The sequence below is a fragment of the Cynocephalus volans genome, chromosome 2, assembly GCF_027409185.1.
Source record: "Cynocephalus volans isolate mCynVol1 chromosome 2, mCynVol1.pri, whole genome shotgun sequence".
Classification (NCBI taxonomy): Eukaryota; Metazoa; Chordata; class Mammalia; order Dermoptera; family Cynocephalidae; genus Cynocephalus; species Cynocephalus volans.
In genome coordinates, this window is record NC_084461.1 from 196410642 (window position 1) to 196417349 (window position 6708).

Sequence of the window (6708 nt, forward strand, 5' to 3'; positions counted from 1 at the left end):
AGATTCAGAGTCCGGTCCAGCTTGAAGCTGAGCATGGGAAATGATGATCCGGTGTGTTAAGACGCAGCCCGGAGACTGAAAGCAGCCTCTCCCTCGGCTTCGGTTTCGCACCACCTACAGATAACGCATCTGAAAATCGTGTGGTTAGGAGGACCTGGGCCGACGGAAGTTAAACGGTATTCGGTTTATCATCAACCCCAGGTTCTTCCAGCTGCGGAGTGAGTTCCCACCTGCCCTACAGTTAAGGTCTGAAACTGAAAGTAGGATGCTCCCACTACCATCTTTACTTTACAGAGATTTTAAAGCTCCTTGTTACCTGTTTCTTAAACCCTGTTCCTTTCCAGTCAAGTACTTGTTGAGTATTTCTGCTTGTTTTATCAAACTTCCTTTTCTTTTGACTTTATAAAAAGCAATGCTCATGGTTTTAAAAAATGTACAATTTTTGCCACAAAGAAATGATAAATGCATGAGGCGATGGTTACATTTACCCTGACCTGATCATTATACAGGGTGTATATATATATCTCAAAACATCAGATTGGGGCTTGCCAGTTAGCTCAGTTGGTTAGAGCACGGTGTTATAACACCAAGGTCAAGGGTTCGGATCCCCTTACCGGTTAGTTGTCAAAAATAAAATAATTTTTTAAAATGTACTGAAGCTGACTGAAAAGTGCAAGCTACTACTTTTTCTTCTGAACCACTCCTCACAGTTAACTCCTGTTAATAAGTTTCTTGGATACCTTAAAATTTTTAACAAATATTTGTTGAATGAATGAATGCCCTTCAGTGAATTTTCTATGCCTATACAAACACACGTACGTGTCTTGCTTTTGTCATTTAAAAGCTGCGGTGGTAAGGTACTCCTTCAGATGACTGTACTATAATTTAACCACTCTGTTGATAGACATTCATGTTGTTTGTAATTTTTTGTTGTAAACAATGTTGCAGGCTGGAGCCTTGAACAGCACATGGAATGCCTGACTGAAGTCTTGAGTTGTTTTTCCAGGAGCTGAGAATCAGTGTGGTGATATCCAAAGAACCTGCCTGGGCTTGGAATCTGAAGGTATTTGCTGGGGAGAGGAGCTGCTCATGTGTTCTTGATTGAAAAGTCTTCCTTGGTCTGGGAAGGTGTACCATTGAAATTTTAGGAAATAGAGGTGAAGAAGGAAGCCTCAGTGTAGCCACATGGCAAGCACAGCCAGTCTTGACTAGCCAATGAGGCAGTAGATCACTCTAGATCATCTTCACAACCCTCTCTGGTGTCAGAAAGACTTTGGTTCGAATGCTAGCTTGGAAATCCTGGCTCCATCCCTTAAAAGTTTTGTGATTCCGTGTAAGTCCTGGCCCACTGTTTCAGAACCCTAGTTTCCTCACAGAATAGTTGTGAGGATTAGAGATATGTTTGTAAATTACCTGGCATATACAGGCATGTGACAAACAGTAACTACTATTGTTAGTCAAGGTTTTGTACTGACCCATTCATACTTATAGCCATTTCCTATTATAGACTCTATTTACACTTCCAAGGCATCCTCCTGATATTAGGGCTGCAGGATATTTTCAGGAAGTAAAGCAAAATTGGCCATTAAGATCTGATTCCTGACTTTGCCTGGATGTGTCATCTAGAAAGCAATAGGCATTAATTCCTTAATTTATTCAGTAACTACTTAATGAGTGCTTACTATTTATTATGTGCCATGGATTGTAGAGGATAGTCGATCCTCTGTATCTGTGGGTTCTGCATCTGAGGATTCAACCAACCAAGGATCGAAAATATTCAGGGAAAATAAATAGAAATTTTAAAAAATACAATATAGCAGCTATTTACATAGATACTCATTGTATACGGGAGGATTTGTGTAGGTTATATGCAAATACTACACTATTTTATATAAGAGACTTGAACATCTGCCAATTTTGGTGTCAGGGTGTATTGGGGGAATGTCCTGGAATCAATCCCCAGAGGATGCCGAGACTGTATAAGAATGGAGTCTTTACCTCCAGGAATTTAATCTCATCAGAGTTAAGACACACTCATGAGGAATATAAAATAGGAGACAATGCATTAGATAGGATAGCAGTCAAATAAGCTATCACTGTGAGCTAGAGTGATTGGGAAAAGATTTCATCATAAAGATTTCATGATGACACTGGAATATGAGAGAGCCTTAAGTATCGGGTGTATTTAGACAGCTGCTGTCACAGCCTGTGAGAATCGTCAATTTTGGCTTGGAGGAGGAATTCCCTACAGACCAGGTTATGTGCCTGGCATCCCAAGATGAAACTGTGAGCACATTTTCCTCTAGAAATATTGTTTTCCATTTATTTAAGTTACAGTTCAATGATGAGCTATGTTAAGGTGTTCCTCCGTCTGTCTCTCCACATATATATACTGTATGTAAACTTTTGTGACTTGAAGTATCAGTATGTACCATGGACAGAAAACTTTGTTCCACTGTTCTAAACAGCCAACTTACAGATGAGCCTTTGTAACACCACCTGCTTGTACATTAGAAACTGCAATGGGAAGGCACTGAAAGTTTTTGAGCAGAAGAGCAATATCAAAACGAAATATTATTTTAGCAAATAATCTGGCACGAATATGCAGGACAGGTTTCAGCTGCAGAGCTTTAAGGAAGGTTATTGCTGAAGCCCAGGTGTGAGGTATCAGCAGGAAGGAACAGATGCAAAAGACAATATGCAAACAGTATCATTCAGACAAAGCAGCATTTTAAAATATATATATCAGCATTTTAAAATGTATATATAAGATATATACAATTTACCTGGCAACTGTATTCATTCACTAAGTCAATAAATATTTGCATGCTTACTAGGTGTCAGGCACTGTGCTGGGCTCTGAGGATATAACATGAGCAAAACAAAGTCTTTATCCTCATCGAGCTTACACTATAGTAGGTGAAGACAAGTCATTCATTCATTCAACAAATATTTGAGGGGGCTGGCCAGTTAGCTCACTTGGAAGAGCATGGTGATGACAACACTAAGGTCAAGGGTTCAGATCTCCGTACTGGCCAGCTGCCAAAAAAAACCCAAAAAACAAGTATTTGAGGGCCTACTATATGCCAGGCACTGATCTTGGAGCTGGGGATTCAGCACTAAATACAATTTTTTAATTCCTGCTTTCCTGGAGCTTACATTGTAGTAGAGAATATATGCAACAAATATGTCTACAGAGGAAAACTGAAGCAGAGTAAGGGGGACAGGAAGTATGCAGACATTTACGGGAACAGACAGTGAAGCCATGGAGGCAGCAGTATCTTCTATTCAAGAAAATTGGCAGTGAATGAAAAGAGAAATAGATGGCTTGTGCTGTGGGGCTGAATGAAGTATTTTTCAGGATAGCAGAGGTAGAGGGTTAGCAGCCAGTGAATAGTAAGGATTGACTATTTAGGGAGAAGATAAGCTAAGGGCGCTTCAAAGAGGTTAACTTTGGCAAGGAAGGAGAGCAGGGAAATGAGGTCCACCTATGGGTAGGCCAAGCGGGTAAAGGAGAGGGGAACTCAAGCCCAGAGACTTGGAGACAGAGGCAGCAAGCAGCACCCTAAAGAGCAGAAGTGGCAGGGCTGAGGTCAGAGCAGTGTAGTCCTGGAGGGACCTGTGAAATCCAGATTTTAGACAGTTCAGCAACATGGATTCTAAAATTGACAAGTGCTAGTAGCAAGGGAGGGGACACATGCTGCAATCATGCAAGAAGGTAGCGGTGGGTGGTGAATCAGAATTCAGAGAAGGCAGGTAAACTGAATGACAGAGACCTTAAGTAAGGAGCAAGATGGGGTACCATTCAACATACTGATCCAAGATGGAAGGAATAAAGGAAATTGCATCTGCTTTCTCCCTTTGATGGAAGTGGAAATTGGCCCTTTATCCCATACCTGCAAGCCCGATGCCATACCAAGAGACTTGGCAGCGGGCCTTGCCCTGTCCTCACATGGCACCCAGAAATCAAGTGAACATAAGTTACATGACTGCAGGGACCATGTCTTATTCATCTTCGTATCCTCTGGGACCTAGCCCATGGTAGAAACTTGGGTGTCTGTGGAACTAAAGTGAAGCCACACATAGAATTTAGAGTTGGAAGGAATGTCAGAAATAATCTAGTTGAACCCTCTCGAGTTTGCTTTCAGTCAGGTGTGGGCCAAATTTGGGGTGTGTCTAATTGAAGGTCAACCTCCCCCCTCCCCTGACCTCAAAACCATGAAGTAGGATTTTTCTCTCTCATCTTTTGGATGAAATGGGTGGTTTTCCAAGTGTGGTCTGGGTACCGGGCTCCCTAAGACTCTTCAGAGGATCTGTGAAGTCAAAACATTTTCATAATACTGAGATGTTATTTTGCCCTCTTCAGTCTCATTCATGTGAGTGTACAGTGTTTTCCAGAGCCTGCATGACACGTGATATCACAGCAGATTGAATGCAAAAGCAGACATGAGAATCCAGATGATAGACTTGCAAAAATATGTCAGATGCCATTGTCCTCACTAACATGGTTTTTGTTTTAGAAAACAGTTATATCCACTGTGGGTTATGTATGTTAACATGTAATGAGTTATTGTTTTTAAAAGAATTATAAAATACTTTTAAAGTTGACCGGTTTTTTTATTTTTTATTTTTTTCCTTTTTAAAGTTGACTAGTTTTGATCTCTAAGATAGTATCACTAGGTAAGATACACATAAACAAAAGCTTTTTGAGGTCCTCAATTTTTCAAAATAAAGGGGTCCTGAGGCCATAATGTTTGAGAAATGTTGGATTAGATCCTGCTGCACCCCAGCTTCCCACCCTTCTGTGTGGGAATCTAAGTGGTGAGAAAGACTAATATAGCTACATGCACAGCTTTCTCTTTTGTGGGACTGAGAGGCATAGCTCTGAGGGACTTCCACACACACACTGTCACCGTGACTAAGCTGCCATCTCACTAGAGAAATTGCTCTCAGAAGAGCCCCAGAAAGGCACTGGAGTATTCCATTCAGGCACACTCAGGAAGGTCTCACCCACAAACCCTACTGGGTAATAATCCTTGGACCAGTTTTTCCAGTTTCCAGTACTTTGTTAACATCAACACTCCCCTTCCACTGGGCAGGCAGCAGGAACCCTCCTACCAACTTACGGCCAGCTCTGAACCACCCAGTGAAATTACTGGGCCCAACTGCTTCTAAAAGGTCACTCTGCACAGCCATATGCTAAGAACTTGAGTAGACTCTTGACAAATTCACCTTCTAAGTTATTTTTATAGAATGGCCCTGGGGCTTGGTGACCAGAAAAATCAAGAAATAGGGGTTTTTCCCATTTCTGCTGCCAATTGGTTACATGACCTTAGAGACATTCCTTTCCATCTGTGCCTCAACTTTACTCTTCATAAAATAAGGACCGTGTCCCACTGGCCCCTCCCACAACTGTGTCAGAAGCCCAAATCTAATGATGATGGTAAAGTTCCCTCCTTCCCGTGCACAGTGGAGACCCATATGTGTGCCGACATCTCTCGGTGTTTTGGACAGCCATAGTCATCATATCTTTTTTAAAAATCTAATTTTAAGTTAGGAGCTTGTTGAACTATAGGCTCAAGAAGTTGGTGATACACCTGCAATGTCTGGGTCCAGCAATTAATTCCCACATGTGAAAGCACTGTAATGTGACACACCTTATGTAGTAATAGTCGCCTCTTTTTCCTGAAATCCCTCATTTTACACCATCCACATATCAAGAACTTCCTGTGTGCCTGGCCTTGTGCAGACTGCATTATGTCATTTGATCCAAACAACAACCCTGTGAAACCATTCTGTCTCTGCACAGATGAGGAAATGCTCTCAAAGAGGTTAAGCAGCATGCTCTAGGTTACACAGCTTAATGTTAAGCAGTAAAGTTAGAGTTCAAACCTGACTTTGAAGTCCCTGTGGCTCCACTATCCCACATTATACTAGACCTTTAAAGCGATATCTACATATACTTCAAAAATATCTTAGAACCTAGACCTTTAAGTTAGACTGGTACCTTTCCTTATTGTTCTAATTTAGAAGGGCTTGAAGCAATTTAAGACACATCCACACAGGACCATACGGAGAAGAAAAACATTCCTGATAGTAATCTTGTTTCAAAATCTACTCAGTAAAATAAGCTGGCTCCAAATTCCCTTATCTAAAATTGTGCCAATGCTGCAGCTTCCTGCCCTTCTCAGCCCCTCTAACATCACACTGTGGGAGAAAGGGAACTTACCTATAGGCTTGCTTCCTTGAAGGGACATGAACTATATCACACTATCCCATATTTTAAAACCATCTTGATGCTCATGATTCCAGAGGCTCCCCAAGTTAGTTGAAGGGTTGGGAAGGCTCAGTTTAGACAGTTTTCTCTGGATTAGCTAAGAGCACACCACTTCATTACTCACTTTAAGACACCCGGAAGGGAAAGATAGGACAGTCTCCTTTCTGGTGCATCACTGAAAGTCTTTGAGAATAATCTATCTTCTCTAAAGACTTTCCCTATCAGCATCCTGTAAATGAGGTGAGGTATTAATCCCCTCAGCCTGCAGAGTAGCTGGATAGGGCCTGGGGTGGGTGGAGCCCCTGGGCCAGTCATCTGGAGCTGGCTCATCCATTTACATAGTGTGCTGTACACATGTATTTTCATTTCCTGTGTGTGCCAGGGCGGGAAAGGTCAGGAGGCACTGCTCTAAAGAATGAGAAATGCTGATG